Source organism: Hyperolius riggenbachi, chromosome 1 (assembly GCF_040937935.1).
Source record: "Hyperolius riggenbachi isolate aHypRig1 chromosome 1, aHypRig1.pri, whole genome shotgun sequence".
NCBI classification, from domain to species: domain Eukaryota; kingdom Metazoa; phylum Chordata; class Amphibia; order Anura; family Hyperoliidae; genus Hyperolius; species Hyperolius riggenbachi.
In genome coordinates this window covers 254,157,079-254,175,972 of record NC_090646.1, presented here as the reverse complement: position 1 = coordinate 254,175,972, position 18,894 = coordinate 254,157,079, and the positions used below count along the sequence as shown (strand labels likewise).

The 18,894-nt window shown below is 43.4% G+C and overlaps 1 protein-coding gene across 4 annotated transcripts in view; it reads left to right on the top strand.

The window, feature by feature from the left end:
• BTC (betacellulin) overlaps positions 1-9,988 on the top strand; it is a 103,594-nt gene extending 93,606 nt beyond the window's left edge. For all 4 annotated transcript variants that reach the window (XM_068232959.1, XM_068232966.1, XM_068232954.1 and 1 more), the window contains one exon: positions 6,658-9,988. The gene's annotated coding sequence lies outside the window, so the exon portion shown is untranslated. The remainder of the gene's footprint in view (positions 1-6,657) is intronic.
• Positions 9,989-18,894: the final 8,906 nt, after the last annotated feature.

The following is an 18,894-nucleotide window of genomic DNA, read 5'->3' as shown; positions in this document are numbered from 1 at the left end:
TCGGTCCACCTGGAAGGTTATTGGATGGAAAAAGAGAAAAAAAACCCCCAAAAAACAAGCAAGCAGCAAAGCAATTACTTCATTAACATTAATAACCTTTGAACTTTTTTAATAAAAAACTTAACATTGCAAACCAAACATTAACTTCTTTGCTTACCTGTTTTTTGTTTTTTTTTAACTTACCTCCCGAGGACAAACCTCTCCTCCCCCATGGAACAATGTGCGAAGTGCAAATTGCACAGAGTTGTGGCGAAATACATTACGCAATTTGTCCCAAGTGAAAGGAGAGGTTTCTGGCAGCCCTGTGTATTAGGGTCTCTGGAAACCCGATGTTTGGTTTCACACTGCATATTGACATATCCGGTGGGTCGAGCCCGCCGCACCGTATCGTCCAAAACAGACCTTCAGGCAATACCACAAGAGTAGCATTCGGCCTAGTAATGAACTGCGTCGCCATAGACTAACATGACTTCCGCGCCGATCGATATTGCCACAGAAGCCACGCAGTAACGTAGGCCTGCACTAGCGTTAAGTCAAGCACTTCCGGCGTAGGGGGGGACCGCAAAGTGTGACTTTTGCTAGGCATTTTGCCCTAACGCATCGCAGCAGTGTGAAATAGCACTGAGAGACCCTTGTGTGCCTACCGCTGTGTGTGGAGTTCCCTACTCTCTAATAGTGTACCTGCTCGTGGTACCTCTCAAAACACTCCCCTAGGCATAGGCCAGGCTGGTCAGGACAGGTGGGACAATAAACAGTGGTGTCACGCCTTATTCCAGCCCTGCTGCAGACACGACAGCGTTTTCTTCGGATTCGTTGACCTGGGGTAGTCGGAATTGGATAGGCGTAATGCCTTCCATGCAGCCGGCTAGTTGCATCTTGGGGTTGGGCCACGGCACCTCCTGGATACAGGAGTTCCATCACGATCTGTTTATTAAATTGAATAAACGAGCCAGTTCTCCCAGCCTTACTGTAGAGAACAAAGCTGTTGTAAATTGCCAATTGAATGAGGTAAAAAGACACTTTTTTATACCAGCGTCTTGTTTTTCGGGCAACTAAATAGGGCGCTAACCTCTGGTCATTGAAGTCCACCCCTCCCATGTTAGTATTATACTCGTGGACGACAAGGGGTTTTTCAATGACCTTAGTTCGCCGTTGAATTTCAACTGTCGTGTCTGCGTGAATGGTGGACAGGAAGTAAACCTCCCTCTTGTCCTTCCATTTCACCGCGAGCAGGTCGTCAGCACACAAGGCGGCCCTCTGCCCCCGTTGAAGTCTGGTGGTAATGAGCCGTTGGGGGAAGCCCCGGCGACTAGGCCGCACGGTGCCACAGCATCGGATTTTTTCTATTTTTAAGTGCTGAAAGAGGGCCACACTTGTGTAATAATTGTCCACAAAAAGATGGTACCCCTTCTGGAACATGGGTGACACCAAGTCCCACACAACCTTTCCACTGCTCCCCAGGTAGTCAGGGCATCCGACCGGCTCCAATTTTGAGTCTTTTCCCTCATAGACCCTAAAATAAGATGTATAGCCTGTGGCCCTTTCACAGAGCTTATACAGTTTCACCCCATACCGGGCGCGCTTGTTTGGGATGTACTGTTTGATGCGAAGGCGCCCGGTAAAGCGTATGAGGGACTCGTCTACGCAGATGTCCTGGTCAGGGGTATAAGCATCTGCAAATCTGGATGACAGGTGGTCTATGAGGGGTCGAATTTTGTGGAGCCGGTCAAAAGCAGGGTGGTCACTTCGATGACAGGTTTCGTTGTCATTGAAGTGCAGGAAGAGCAGGATGTTCTCAAATCGTGTCCTGGACATGGCAGCAGAGTACAAGGGAACATGATGTGCTGGGTCCGTAGACCAATAAGACCGCAACACATTCTGCTTTACTAGTCCCGTGTGAAGGAGAAGGCCCAAAAAAATTTTCATTTCGGAAACTTGGACTGGTTTCCACCGAAAAGGCTGGGCAAGGTACTTTTCCGGATTGGCGGTTATATATTGTGTGGCCTTACGGTTGGTCTCTGCCACAATTAAGTCCAAGAGATCCTGGGTGAAGAACAGATAGAAAAAGTCTAGGGCCGATCCTAGATTATCTGTCTCCACCTGGACTCCAGACTGGGCGGTGAAAGGGGGAAGTACGGGTGCGGCGGAATCAGGGGATTGCCAATTTGGGTTTGCCAGCACCTCTGGTAAATTAGGGGTAGTACGGGCCCGTCTTCTTGGTGGCTGCGACTGGGATCTTACTGCACGTGCCACCGAACCAGTTTCAACTTCCATGCTGGTGCTCGCCACTTCACCAGGGTCTACGGAAGTACTGGTGCTAGGTCCAGGAGATGTTGTGCTGCTGGTGCCTGCCCCACCATGAAATCTCAGACCAGCACGAACACCACTCTGCTGCCCTTGAGGCTGATCCTGCGCCACCTGCAGTCCAACAACATGGGGTGTGGTACGCCTGGCTTTAGCCGGGACCTCAACCTCGTCATCACTATCGGTCAGTGAGCCACTGCTCAATTCAGGTTCAAACTCTGACCCGGAAGATTCGTCGAATGAGGCGTCCCAATCGTCCTCATCCGACTGGGCCATGTACCTGAGAACCTCATCATCGGAATACCCCTTTCTTGCCATGGTGGGCTGCTAAATTTAGGGGGTATTCCTCTGAGACTACGCAGAAAAAAGAGCACCTACCTAGCAAAAGGGAGTATTTGAGAGGTAGAAAGCTGTGCTCACTGAGTTTTGATAAAAAAAATAAATCAAAACTGAGGTTTACAGTGCCACAGCTATTGTACAGTGTTTTTTGCAGTGATCAGAAAAAAAATTCTGTCACTGCGGTGGGGCGGGCTGAACGCAAGTGCAGGCGAACGATCAGGCCTGATCGGGCAAACACTGCGTTTTTTTTTGTGGATCCTAGTGACCCTAATAGATCTGACTGCGATCAGTAATGATCACTTACAGATACTATATAGTACCAATGTTGATTAGCGACAGTGATGACGCTAATTAGTGACTGTGGTGCAGTGGGCTGAGCACTAACTGACACTTACAAAGGGGCCTAAAAAAGTGACAGTTTTCACTGTTTTTAGATCACTTGGATAGTGACAGGGGGGTGGTGGCGAGTGGGGAATCGGAGGCAATCAGAAACAATCACAGGACAATCAAAGGCAATCACAGGGCAATCGCAGGCCAATCACAGGGCACTCAATTCCCGGGACAATCAAAGTCAATCACAGGGCAATCAAACCAATCACGACACAATCAAAGCCGATCACAGGCCAATCAAAGCAAATCACAGGCCAATCACAGGCCAATCACAGGGCAATCAAACCAATCACGACACAATCAAAGCCGATCACAGGCCAATCACAGGGCAATCAAAGCCGATCACGGGACAATCAAAGCCGATCACGGGACAATCAAAGCCGATCACGGGACAATCAAAGACGATCACAGGCCAATCAAAGGGCAATCACGGGACAATCAAAAAAAATCACGGGACAATCAAATACAATTACAGCACAATAAAATTGAATGTCAGCACAATGAAATTGAATGTCAGCACAATCAAATACAATTGCAGCACAATCAAATACAATGCACTGGGAAGGTGATTGGGGGGGGGGGCTGAGGGCGATCTAAGGGTGTGGGGGGTTGATTAGGTGCCCGCATGGGGCAGACTGGGTCCTGATCTGGTGGGTGGCAGACACAGGGGGTGACGATAGGAGATCAGTGAGGGATTACAGGGGAGAATAGATGTAAACAATGCACTGGGGAGGTTATCAGGAGGGGGGGGTCTGAGGGCAATCTGAGGGTCTGGGTGGGTGATCAGGTGCCCCCAAGGGACAGTTTAGGGTCTGCGCTGATGGGTGGTGGTGACAAGGGGTGATAGACAGGTGATAGATGGGTGATAGACAGGTGATCAGTGGGTAAGACAGCTATATAGCTGTATACAGCATACAGGGGGGTGGTCTGGGAGAGGGTCTGGGGGGGATCTGAGGGTAGGGGGGGTGATCAGGGGACCCTAGGAGGCAGTTAGGGACCTAACCTAGGGGATAGCGTCCCTAGATAGTGACAGGGAGTGATTGATGGGTTTTTAGGTGGGTGGTGGGGTGCAGATGCTGGTGTGCTGGGGTGGTCAGGGGGGGTTCTGAGGGCTGGGGTGGGCGATCGGGTGGTCTGTGTGGGGCAAAGAGTGTTTGTGTGCACTTAGCTGCAAGGCTGCCGTCCTCTCTGATGGTCGCACGACGAGTGACCATCAGCGGAGGAGGCAGCCAGTATAATACACTTTGTTACAATAACAAAGTGTATTATACTCCTCTGGCCGGATCGCCGCATTTGAAACCCGCCGGCGCTGCTAATTGGCCGGCGGCTTTCCGTGCAGAGTGGGCGGAGCCTATTGCCGGCGGCGATCGCGTCATTGATGACGCGATCGCCGCACAGCCACCGCTGATGCCGCCCCCGCCGATGGGCGTATTGCGGTCGTTTGGGCCCGGTCTTTGCCGCCGCCCATCGGCTGGGGGCGGTCCTCAAGTGGTTAATATTCCGAAAAATGGGTGGAGGCTACAAAAGGCAATCAAAAATTACCTATTGATTTTTCAGGGGAATATTTCATTGCTGCCATTCTTGCACTGTTAATGGCACAAGCCTCAAACCTGGCACAGTTGATCATTGGGTGACTGGGGTTTAAATTTATAAAAGGGGGTGGAGCCACAAACTGCCAATATGATTTGTTTCATTTTAATGAAAGTTATTGATGCCAAAGACCGCAAAGCTCACAAACTTGGTCATTGAGTAATTGATTAATTGTGTGTTAGGGTTAGGAAAAGTGGGCTGAGCTAGCACCTGCAAAATACATAATCGGGCAATGCCAGGTCATCAGTAGGTGGAGACAAATGCAAATTTTACTGAGAAAATGTAAATTGCAGCAATTCTTACACTTTTAATGGTAGGGTTCTCAAACTTTGCACAATTGGTCACTGGGTGACTGGGATTAATATTCAGAGAAGTGGGTGGAGCCTACAAAAGCCAATCAAAATGCACCTATTGATTTTCAAGGGGAATATGTAATTGCTACCATTCTTGCACTGTTAATGGCACAAGCCTTAAACCTGGTACAGTTGGTCATTGGGTGACTGGGGTTCAAATTCAGACAAAGAGGTGGAGCCACAAACAGCCAATCAGATCTGTTTAATCTCGATGCAAATTATTGATGCCAAAGACCACAAAGCTAACAAACTTGGTTATTGAGTAATTGTGTGTTAGGGTTAGAAATAGTAGGCGGAGCCAACACCAGCCAAATACATACCTGAACAATGTTAGGAAATAAGTGGGTGGAGAAAAATACAAATTTCATTGCGCAAATGTAAAACTGCAGCCATTCTTACACTGTTAATGGTAGGGTTCTCAAACTTTGCACAGTTGGTCACTGGGTGACTGGGATTAAAGAGAACCCGAGGTGTGTTTAAAGAATGTTATCTGCATACAGAGGCTGGATTTGCCTATACAGCCCAGCCTCTGTTGCTATCCCAAACCCCCCTAAGGTCCCCCTGCACTCTGCAATCCCTCATAAATCACAGCCGTGCTGTGAAGCTGTGTTTACATCTGTAGTGTCAGTCTCAGCTGCTCCCCCGCCTCCTGCATAGCTCCGGTCCCTGCCCCTGTCCCTTCACTCCAATCAGCAGGGAGGGAAGGGATGCAGGCGGGGACCGGAGATCTGCAGGAGGCGGGGAGAGCAGCAGACTGACACTATAGAGATAAACACAGCCAGCTCTGACAAGCTGTTTGTCAGCAGCGTGGCTGTGATTTATGAGGGATTGCAGAGTGCAGGGGGACCTTAGTGGGGTTTGGGATAGCAACAGAGGCTGGGCTGTATAGGCAGATCCAGCCTCTGTATGCAGATAATATTCTTCAAACCCACCTCGGGTTCTCTTTAATATTCAGAAAAGTGGGTGGAGCCTATAAAAGCCAATCAAAATCCGCCTATTGATTTTTAAGGGGAATATTTAATTGCTGCCATTCTTGCACTGTTAATCACCTGTACCTGGTACTGTTGGCCATTGGGTGATTGGGGTTCAAATTCAGAAAAGGGGTGGAGCCACATCCAATCAGATTAATTTTATTTCATTGCAAATTATTGATGCCAAAGACTGCAAAGCTCACATACTTGGTCATTAAGTAATTGTGTGTTAGGGTTAGGAAAAGTGGGCAGAGTCAACACTAGCCAAATACACACCCAGGCAACGCCGGGGGTCCAGATAGTGTATTAATAAAATAATGACCTGTGGCCAAATAGTGTGATGCCAAATGAATAACTATGCAGGTTGGAAGTTCCAGGAGCTAAAAGCCAGGAAGCTTCAGGTGCAGTGGCCAGTTGCAACCATTACGGCTTACAACATCACAGGGTGCTTTGCAAGGGGAGGCAACGAAACCTCTGTACCTGCAATGCACACTTGTCCCAATGAGGTCCTCACCGCGGATGCCCAGAAGGAGGTGAGGGTAATAGAATGGGAGGCTTAAAGTGCCATTTGGTTACCCTGTAATAAGGCAAATAACCAAATACTTACCCCCACCCAAGGTCATTCCAGGTTAATTTTGGACTATATACTGCAAAGGGTTGTCCTTCTAGATTACTTTTAAACATCTGTCTCATGGGTTTTATTTCCATAGGTTACGATGAAGCAACCTGCAGGCAGGTCTTATGCTGCTGTTACAGAAAAGAATAAGCTCTGGAATTGGATAAAAGTGGAAGAATGAAGACTGCTGCTGAGACCCGGAGTTCTAGTGGCTGCGACATGAATTTGAAGTTCATCAAAATCAGATACATGGTTTCAAATCAAGGGTTCGATAGCAATGCGTTCATGGGGTTCATGTCCCTGCTCCCACACACCCTTGACCAATGATGAGTAAATCTGATGTACTGTTATACCCTATCCCCTATGAATACAGAACATGAACATGGAGCGTAGTTGGCCACACCTCTCATCTTTAGAAAATGTATTTTGCCACCATTACAAAAGGATATCGGGTATGAAAACGGTAATACCCAAGCTATGGACACATTAGGCCTCCTTACCACTGGGCCCAAAGTAGCACCTATTACTGCTGTGCCCCTGACATTTTTTCAGTTTTCATTCAAATTTTTCTGTATTAATTCTCTGTTTTGCTATGATTCCAGTCAGAGATATTTGTTATGTTTAATTTGACTGGTGCTGATACAATCTTACCACATCTTTGCAGAATGAGAGCAAGCCAAAACAATCTGTCCCAGTACATTCAGTCAGTTGGTTCTTATAGTACATACAGTATATGTGGTAAAAGTGAATGTGACAACTGGCCGGTATACAACCAGCTTTAGTGTTTGTTGTAAAGGTTCCTAAATGCAGCCTGTTATGTTCAATACAGAAACAATGAAGAGACAGTATTGCTGCTTGTAGGCTGCTTTGAAACCTGTGTATCTCTGATACTGTCAGTTATAATTCTGACTTGCCTCTGCCACTGTCTTTAATTATCCATGCATATTGGCAAATCTTCCTCGTACATGGTTATGTTAAACCCCTTTAGACCAATGGGTCCTCTCTATTCACTCAACAACAAATGGACTTGAGTGCAGCTATATGTATATGACACAGAAGGAACCACTCCGCATGCCTGAAGGGATGTTCTGGTACAAGTGTACATTGGACACCTCACAAAGAACATTTCAGGACGCCATGTCTTCTCTGTACTGTACATCCTAGATTTGTCAGAATAAGGAAATGGAAGCCTTTTGCCTGAGCATTGATGCACTTTAGGTGAAGCTTGGTAGTACATCCTGCAAATACAGATACACAGACTATATAAGTCATGAAAGCCTGAAGTGACTTCCAGCTGCAGCTTATAGAGACCATTGAACAGATATGTTATAAGCATCATCATTGGACACAATCGCTGAGGGAGGGGTACATGGTTTGACATCAGGAGATTGCATGCTCATTGTTCACTTGCTCTGGTTATACCATGCAACATTCCCCTTGTACCAGCATGTCAGTGGTCAAAAATCGGAGATATTTTTATACTGGCATTACTTTTAGTTCTAGAAAGATTGTTCTGCAATAGCGTATGAAGGAAATTATTTAACACCGACAACTAAAGTTAGTGTGAATGTTGTCTCAAGTGAATCCAAGGTGAATCCAAGGTGACCGTGATATGGAGGCTGCCATATTTATTTGCTTTTAAACACCAGTTGCCTGGCAGTCCTGTTCAGTAGTGTCTAAGTCACAAACCCTAAAACAAGCATGTGGCTAATCCAGTCAGACTTGAGTCCGAGCACCTGATATGCAGCTTGTTCTAATAGTATTAGAGGGGGGGGCAGCTAGGCAATTTGCATTGTTTAAAAGGAAATAAATATGGCTGCCTCCATATCACTGCCTCCCTATCACTATCACTTCGGATTCCCTTTATGTCAAACTGAATCAGCTATCCGTGCTTGTGCCAAATCACTACAAATATTAGCTCTGCATAGAATATATGCTTTTGAGCCACACAGACTACTTTAATTGTGATCCTCTCAGCAGCATATTTCTGCCTTTGACCAATGTCTTTCAGTGATGAATGAAACACCACCATCTAGTGGCATAGAGGAGCACTGGCTAGAGAAATGAAAGCAACAGGAACACATGGGCAGGGCGACTTACAGAGATGCACTTTGCAGACATATGGCACACCAGAAATATATTTTTTGGCACAAATTTGGAGAATTTTTCATAAAATCTTCTGAAACAAAACACACCATCTATGGGCCATTCCTTCAAAAAACATGATCTGCTTTACACCCTCACAGTAAACTCGACGTGAAAAATAGTTTTCAATATACACTTACCTAAGTGACTCTTCACATCCCTCCAGGCTACTTTTGTCTGGCCGTCCATTGCCACTGAGCATGCCATTCGCGTGCCCTCCCTGTACTTGCTCTCACACGGCTGTGTGTGGCAGCCATCGCCGGCAGCATGCATGCCTATGAAGCTCTCAGTCATGGCTGCTGCCATGCGGGTGTATGATACATGAGGACATGTAGAATGTAATGAGGATGCACCATGCTCTGACTGGTCTCAGGGTAGGAACAGGGCATCCAGTGGAAAGACAAACAGGACACCAGTCGAATGGAATAGCCTGGAGGGGTCTGAAGAGTCTCTAGAACACCAAGGTAAGCGTATGTTAAAAACTTTTTTCATCTTGAGTACACTTTAAGGCTCATGCACATTTGTAACTATGGATGTTGAGAGCTTGCTGCTGAAGCTATGCCCCCTCCCCCCACCGGCTGTGATATTTCTCTCCATTCTTCTCAGCGGAAGGGGATTCAGTGTTTAGGTTGGCCACACTTATCCTACATCCTGACTGGGAGATGCCAGCTTCACCCACATACCCCAGCAAATGAGAGAGACACAAAACCGCAGTCATTTAACTGTGCTGCTTATGATGAATTTTCTGGTACTTACGCACACCTGTATAATTTCCAACATATATTATTTTACTTTTGGGGAGAAAGAGAGGGGAAATGCAATGTAAGTGGGAAAGTAGGGTTTGATTGATGCCAACAGGTAAAGTAAGAGCACTACCACAGTAGTCATCATAGGTGAGGCCTGGGAATTCAGGTTCAGAGATTTTAGATTTTTCAGGCACCGTGGTAGAAAGAGAGGATGAGAATTAGACCATGTATTTCCACCATAACATTGCTCTCTACCATGTTGGTCACCAGAACCACTTAAGTAGAACAAAACAGAATGTTTCCAAGATTTTTGTCTCTTTCTGCTGGTATACTTTCACGTGTACATTTGGTATCTAGCAACAACTGAAATCATAACGTAAGATGGAGTGACCCTGGGAAATATAAATGTGTGTGTCTCTTAATATTTTTACAAGATAGCAAAATGCATAGTTCAACACAACTTGCACCATATCTGAGTTGTTTGGCTTGTATTCTGTAATTTGATAAGCTAACATTAAATTATTTACAATCAGATATGGTTGATATAGAGTCTGTTAAATTGTAGATAGAAAGACAAAGATCTTTCATTCTTCTCAGTTGGTTTGTACATTTTAGAAAATTATAGATGTGGCCATATTAATTTCCATGCATATTGCCAGGCTGTCTTGCTGATCCTCTGCCTTAAATACTTTTAGCCATCGACCCTGAACATGCACAAAAATCAGGTGCTCTGACTGTCTGTGAAAGTCTGATTGGATTAGCTGCACACTTGCTTCAGGTGTGTGTTTCAGACAGTATTGCAGCCAAACCGATCAGCAGGATAGTCAGGAAACTAGTATTGCTTAAAAGGAAGTAAAGATGGAAGCCTCGCTTTAGTTTCCCTTTAAACATGGGGCAATGTATGAAAGCATCAAGCAGTGATCTCTAAGGCCCATATGCAATTCACATTTTCTCCTGTTTTTTTCTACTAGGTGATATTTTCAAACTTGTCAATAAAATGCATTTTAAACCACCAGCAAGCAAGAAAATACTTCACATAGTTTTGACAGTACTTTTCCACCTACTTTTTGTTACTTTTTCAATTGCAAAGTGCTAAAAAGTTATTCTAAATAGGAGATGAAAAATTATCACCTAGGAGAAAACACAGCCAAAAAAGTGAATTGCATATGTATGGGTCTTAGATCTAAAATGCCAATTTCTCTCCTAGGCCCATATGCAATTCATGTTTTCTTCTAGGTGATATTTTTACAACTTGTTATAAAAAGCCTTTTAAGCCAAAAACAAGCAAGAAAATACTCAAAATTAATTTAATAGTACTTTTTCACCAACTTCTGGGTACATTTCCAATTGTAAAATGCTGAAAAGTTAGTTTAACTACTTTGGCCTCCTGGACGTACTAGCTACTCCCAAGGAGGCCATGTGTGCGTCCGCGCGCTCCCGCGGTCGATCGTGCACGCGCGTTCTCCCGGCCGCAGATTAGCCCACGAATCAGTGAATCGGGCTATGGTGCCCGATCACTGATTCCTCTCCCCCGCAGAAAAAGCGACAGCTTCTCTCAGAAGCTCCGCTTTTTCTGGCTGTTGCGTCCCCCATGCGTCCCTCTAAGCGTATGTTACGCTTAGAGTGACGTCATGTAAACAAACTCATGGCCGCCATCTTGTGGCCAAAAAGTAAAACTACAACTAAAAGTAAAAAAAAAAATAAAACTAAACACACATTTACATTATAAAAGTACTGTTTACATCCCACCCTCTCCAAAAAAATACCCAAATAAAATGTTTAATATAAAAAAAAAATAAACATTACAATAATAAAAAAAATGTAAATATTTACCTAAGGGTCTAAACTTTTTAAATATCAATGTAAAGATGAAATATTTCTATATTTTTTTTTTTATTTTAAACTTGTAAATAGTGATAGATGCAAAACGGAAAAAATGCACCTTTATTTCCAAATAAAATATTGTCGCCATAGATTGTTGTAGGGACATAATTTTAACGGTGTAATAACCGGGACATACTGTATGGGCAAATACAATACGTGAGTTTTAATTATGTAGGCATGTATTATTTTAAAACTATAATGGCTGAAAACTGAGAAATATTTTTTTTCTTATTCTTCCTGTTAAAATGCATTTACAGTAAAGTGGCTCTTAGCAAAATGTACCACCCAAAGAAAGCCTAATTGGTGGCAGAAAAAACAAGATATAGATCAGTTCATTGTGATAAGTAGTGATAAAGTTATAGGCTAATGAATGGGAGGGGAACATTGCTCGGATGCATAAAGTGAAAACGACTGAAGGCTGAAGTGGTTAAAGAGAAGATGAAAAATTATCTCCTACGAGATAACTCAGGTGAAAAAGTTAATTGCATATGGTCCCTTTTCTTTTAACTTTAGTCTTGAAATTAATTTTGGTTTCAAGAAAAGTTTAGCATAATCCTTCTGGCCAATCTTGGCTGGCAAAATCTTGGGAAACAGACACCAATTCCGAGGTAATTTGTTCTGAGATCCCTGACATTGTGTCAGAAGTGTGGGAAAATTGTTCTAATATATACATATTTTAGAATTTTGTTTATTATCATATTTACTATTTGTTTATACTATTAAAACATTAAACTGCACATTGGGATTGATTATTAAAGGAATACTGTAGGGGGGTCGGGGGAAAATGAGTTGAACTTACCTGGGGCTTCTAATGGTACCCCGCAGACATCCTGTGCCCACGCAGCCACTCACCGATGCTCCGGCCCCGCCTCTGGTTCACTTCTGGAATTTCAGACTTTAAAGTCTGAAAACCACTGCGCCTGCGTTGCCGTGTCCTCGCTCCCACTGATGTCACCAGGAGTGTATAGCACAAGCCCAATATGGTCTGTGCCTGCGCAGTACGCTCCTGGTGACATCAGCGGGAGCGAGGACATGGCAACGCAGGCGCAGTGGTATTCAGACTTAAAGTCTCAAATTCCAGAAGTGAACCGGAGGCGGAGCCGGAGCATCAGTGAGTGGCTGCACAGGCACAGGATGCCTGCAGGGGACCATTACAAGCCTGGGTAAGTTCAACTCCTTTTCCCCCGACGTCCCTACAGTATTCCTTTAAGGTGGGAGACAACTGGAGAAGATATAACATGTTTGCTTCAGCACACCTGGTCCAATGTTTGTTAACAAATTGTCTACACCTCCATCATCTGGATTATATAAAAACCTAGTGGAGTCTATGAAAGTCAATTAACATCTATGTGACCACAGTAAAGTATACACACTCACAAAAAAGTTAGTACTAAATGCAGGTCAGTCTGGACTTATTGAATAACAATTCTCACTGTGGGTGTTCCACACAATTGTAAACACACAGTTACTGACCAATCCTTTGTCAGCCCCACTGTGATCTGAAATAGACAATCTGTTTAAAAAGCTAGACCAGACTTGCTGAAACATTTATCCAGTGATCTCCAACCTTAGTAAATCAACTCTAAATTGTTGTATATGTACACTCTTTGCTACAGATTTCAAAATGTTCATCTGATATATTTGAATGTATTAATTTTTATTTGACATACGCTATTATGGAAGTAGTGCAGTCCTGTAGCAGCACCTATTGTAGCTCTATAGTGAAAGTTTATGAGAAGAAACAATTGACACTGACCTGAACAACCATTGTCAATGGCTGTTTCATTTTACAAAAAAATGAAAATAGGTTTGTTGGGTTTAATCTGCCAATCGCATACATACATACATAAATACATACATACATACATACATACATACATACATACATACAAGTGGCCCAGAATTGCAAGAGACTGTACATTGTGATTCATTGCCTTGGTGCTGTTGCAATACTCTAAGCTTTAGGTGAGCAATAGCTGGAAAAAGTGCAAGTTATCACGCATTACGAACTATGGTCAGCTGCTACAACATTTTATGGACAAGGGGCTCATTCCCACTTGGGAGTTACTACCTCCACATATATAACCGCAGGCCCTTGGGAGGAGTTGGAGCACTCTTTTAAGAAGTCCTGCAGATGTACGCCCCTGTAGGTCATTGCTTCATCCACAAATGCAAGTTAAAACGCTCACCTGCAGAAGGTGAAACGATATATAAACGTCCTGAAGCACTTCTGCCTTATCTGGGACAAAACTTATTTCACATTGACTTAGGAGAGATGGAAACAGGGCTGTGGAGTCGGTACAAAAATCATCCGAGTCCATCTCCGACTCCTCAGTTTGAAACCTCCGACTCCAGGTAACCAAAATTGCTCCGACTCCTTAACTCCGACTCCACAGCCCTGGGTGGAAAACTGTCTTATGGTCTGAAACTTCTAAATTTGAAGCTCTTTTTGGATTTCGTTTTTGTTACATTCTGTTGGTCATCAGTGTAAAGTTCAAAAGCATACATCCATACTGGTTTGGGTATGCAATAGTATAGTAAGTATAAGTAGTTTGCGCATCTGGTAAAGCACCCTTTAATCTCTGAAAGATATATGCAGGTTTTGGAACAACTAATGCTGCCATACAGTTAACATGTTTTGCAGCAAGATGGTACAACCCACACCATACACATCTTACAACACCATGGCTCCATAATAAGAGTCTAGGTGTTAAAATGGCCTGGAATCCAGGCTTATTAGCCAATGAAAAACTGTGCTAATATATGTATTGTAAATTATTAAGGATACCCACTTTTTTGGTAATTATCCTGGTTTCAGCATCGGAAACCCTTTCTATACCTAATATATTGCTGTATGTTGGTATGTAGCCCCGCCCCCCCAGTGATGTTTAGCTTTGGCTAATTAGATATGTGGAATTCTCCCCCCAGAGCATTCTGGGAGACCAAGTATATTTTCTACCGGGTTTAGAACTCTCATTCCGCAGAGAACACCTTATTGGACTAAAGATTTCAGAATGTAAGTCGGAGAGGAAAGATTTTACAGGAGGAGACCGCAACTACTTTATAAGTGAATATTAAAGGAAAAAAAAGCAATTTGATTCATTGTTATTTTTTGCTACATTTCCTCTTTAAGCCTTAATCCGTTAGTCCCTCACTTGTATAATGTGTGCAGTGTTGTTAAAGCGGACCTCTAGTTTAAATTGCACATTCCAAGGATGCTCTTCTAGGAAGTTATAATTTTCAGCTGTGTCTTTTTCCCCAAATCCATCCCTAAACCCCATACCTGTCCGTTTCCATTGTGTAGCCCCACCCCCTTCATGGCGTCCATGGTTTTTTCTCTACTCAAGATAGAGAAAATACCTTGGTGTTTGTCAGCAGGGGGTGGGGCTACGCACTGGGAGGCGGCAGATACGGGGCTTGGGGAGGGATTCGGGGAAAGGTATGAAGTAATTCTATAAAATATATTATAAAGTAATTATATCTTCCTATTAGAAGAGGTCCCATGGAATGTGTAATTTACACTAGAGATATGCTTTAAAAGAAGGTCCGGTAAGTGTGTTGCTGGTGTGAAAATCAAAATGAGCATATTTTTCAAAAAACTGTTACATAGCTCAGTTTTTACATTTGCAATGTTGTTTTTTTTATTTGTACTATTTTCAATTAAATATTTATTGACATGATTTGCAAATCACCATGCTCTGGTTTTATTTGCGTTTATTACAAGGTCCCAGCTTTTTTGAAAAAAAGTTTTGTATGTTGTTAAACAGTGTTGTGTAGAAGTACTCTAGTACTCTTACAGAGCGTTTTCACTTTCTACACTGACTTCAGTGCAATACAGTTCAGCAAAAATAAAAATTTCCATGAATTTGGATAATTCCTGCATCCTCTGTGGTATGTTAAACCCACTGCTCCACAGCCTCACTAAACCCTATAGCAGGGTTATTGCTATCTAGTTCAGATGCATGGAAGTACGTGCAGAAAACTTGAGCAATTACTAAAGACTGATGAGAGGAATGCAGCTGCTACATTTGTTTGTCTCAGTCCCAAGATGTATCCAGTTTGCTTGTAAATCTAGAATATTTGCATCTCCTCCATCATCACCAGCAGCTACTCATTTTTTCTGAAATGTATGTAGCATGTGTTACCCACCGATGGTCTCTAGGTGGCACTATTTACATTAATATTCATTTAAATCCTTTTTCTAACCTGATCAAATCTGAGACAACCTGGATATGTTTGTAAAACCTGTAATGCTTTGAGAATATGCTGAAAAAATCAAATAATGAAGTAGAATTTCACTTCCATTTATGTTTACAGCAAATAAAAACTGCTGTAAATGTTGGTAGTGGTTGTTGTGAAAAAAAACTCTAAAACCTAATTATTTTCCAAGAATTATCTTAGGCCCCGTTCACACTGCACGTGTTTCGGGAACGTGTGCAGGAGGCAGACACGCACAACATCAGACAGTGTATAGACTGCACTGTCTGATGTTCACAATGCATGCGTTCCGGACCAGTGCGGTCCTGGAACGCAGGCTGCATGCATTTTTTCCAGAAACGCGCGGCTGACCCATTCACTTCAGTGAATGGGATCAGCAACGCAACGCATACAAACGCGGAGGGCGTGTGTTTGTATGAGTTGCGTTCCGAACGCACGGCCGTCCGTGTTTGCTAATGTGAACAGGGCCTTAAATGCTTAGAAGCATTTAAAAACTACTATGGGTCCTAACGTGTACCGATTTATAAAAACTACACTACACCTAAAGCCTGTGTCAGGGTTACTAAGGGTGCATACTGACTTCCAATTTTGATTGGCCAATTTTACTACTTCGATGTAGTATGAGCACCTACACAATCTATTCATAGTATATAAAACCTATTGGTTCTCATACTAGACAACACACAGAACATTTATATTCTGCTTTTCTCCTGGCAGACTTAAAGCGCCAGAGTTGCAGCCACTAGGATGCGCTCTATAAACAGTAGCAGTGTTAGGGAGTGTTGCCCAAGGTCACCTTACTGAATAGGTGCTGGCATACTGAGCAGGAAGAGCTGAGATTTGAACCCTGGTCTCCTGTGTCAGAGCCCTCTTAACCAGTACATTATCCAGCCACCTACTACATGGAGGTGGTAAAATGTGCAAGTGATTGGCCTATCAAAATTGAATGGACCCTCGTTGCATTAATAATCGAAGTAAAAAAACAACAACTTTTATCCTAATAATTTTCATTTTGGTGCTGTGTTTTTTCTTCATAGTTGAGGACTGTGTATTGTATTAGGTTTACAACACTGTTACTGGAATTTGTTACTTGCCTGAGGCTGGTTTCACACTGTAAATTGGCGTTAGCGATGCAGTTCATCTCGCCCGTTGCACTGCCAAAAACTGTCCTTCAAGGAACACCGTGTTAGTACATCGTGTCCCCTGTCTGGCATTCAGCCAAGCAGGCTCGCTTGCGGTCACTTCCAGCTTCGGGTATGCAAAACTACATGGAAGCATATTGTAAAAAATACGCTTGCATGCCACAACAACGCGATGCCAACTTCATTAAAGAACCCTGCGTCGCCATAGATTTACATGACTTCCCGGCCGATGCAGATCGCAGCAGGAGCCGCACGGTAATGTAGGTATGCGCTAGCGTTAAATTAGTCACTTCGGGCACAGCGTAGGAAGTATGAACTTCCCCATAGACTTTCATTAGGCTGCAGTAGCAGTGTGCCAATTTGATGCACCGCCCCAGTGTGAAAGGGCCCTGACACTAAAGCCTGGTACACACCTTAAATTATAATTGCCTAATCACTGACCAATTTTACCACCTCCATGTAGTGTGAGAGTTTACCTACACACAATCTGTTCATAATATTCAATATATGTTGACCCTTATACTACATTGAGGTGGTAATATTGGTCAGTGATAGGCCAAATATAATGGAAGGTATGTACCAGGCATAACTCTAACCTCCCAGTTTATCCATACACCCCTGCCTGATACAGTAACTACTTCAAACCTCCTATTGTGATAAATGTCACCTTTTTGATGCATCTACTTAACATGTACCCTGTATGAAGTCCCCCTACTAGTCAAACGCCCCTTCTTGACACTTGACTTTAACCGGTACCAAATGAAAACCTACCTTCCTGACACCCAACCTTTACCTTCTTAATCACACATACATTTACCCTGTTCATTCTGTCCCCATCCCTCTTAAATGATACCAACCATCAGCACTTCTAACCAATATTCACCATTCCTTGTCTTAGTCCATGCCTTTACCTCCAAGTAACCAGTTCACTGACCCTACACCAAAAATGCTTTGGGCACCTGACTGAACATCAACGGATGTTTCAGTAGCAGCACCTGGCAGTCAAACCATAATTGCGCTGTCAAACTCTTCCTGGTTGTTGCACTGCTGCATAGCTGAAGTAGGTGGCGTAGCTGAGAGTCTATGCTCAAATGAATGGCATCAATACCACCTGCTTCGCCTCCTTGTTGCTATCACTAAAATGTTTGATTCAAAGCTTATTGTTCCTTTGCCTTTTAGACAAAATTAAAAGCAGAAAGTTTGCTTAGTTTTTTAGTTATTGTTAGACATAATAGACAAGCCGTTTTCAATAAGCTAAACTCGGCCTGGGAAAGAAAACACAAAATTGTCTACAAACGCTTACCCCAATTTTACTGTCATTGCCTTACATCCGCACCCTAGAGCACAACCTCCTGCCCCTCTTCCGGTGACAGACAGCTCCTGAATGCTTCTTGCCATTTTCTCACAAAGAAAGGCATCAAGTCGATGTATGGCTCCCATCTGCTGAAGATTCTGTGTATACTGTATGTGGATAAGACAAGCTTGTGTTTGAATGTTGTCAGGACTCGTTCTTGAAAAAATACCAGGGTGGTAATTTTAGAAATGCCAGTACTTTTGATCACCAAAACTGTCTAAGTATGAAGTATTTTTTTTCCCAAGTGCATTATAAGACCAACAATCTGGCTCCTGTTCCATCCACATTAGCCTCATCTCAAAACAAATTGTGTGCCTCTTTAGCATTTCTCTGATATATTGCCTGCATTTTTAAAGCGGACCCTAACTCAGAACTTACCCTCTGCTCTAAAAGATCTGCAACAGCATAATAACCTTTAAACAAAAACATTCATTTGTTACAGCTGATACAAATCCTACAATAAATCTGCACAGTTTTTACTTCCTTTTTTTAATGGAAGCCAACATATACCGGTAGTTAACATAACGTGCTTTCAAATTAGCATATCTGCCATGGCAGGCAGCTGACACAGGGGAGACAACTTGTGATTAGACACAAATGAGACAGGCTGAACTCTCTAAATACATACAGGGTGCATTTCTCTGTTTTGCTTCTGTTCTGTGCAAGAGTTCAGGTCCACTTTACGGAAAAAACGATGTGTTCTTCTCCACTGTCCTTGCACGTTCTCTTGGCCAGGCTTACCAAGGTTAATGGACTTTAACTCTTAGGATCATTCTTGAATCTTTTATGTAAAAACCATAAACCTGTTGCTGCATTGCTCTGCCCTGGGGAATCACATGTGA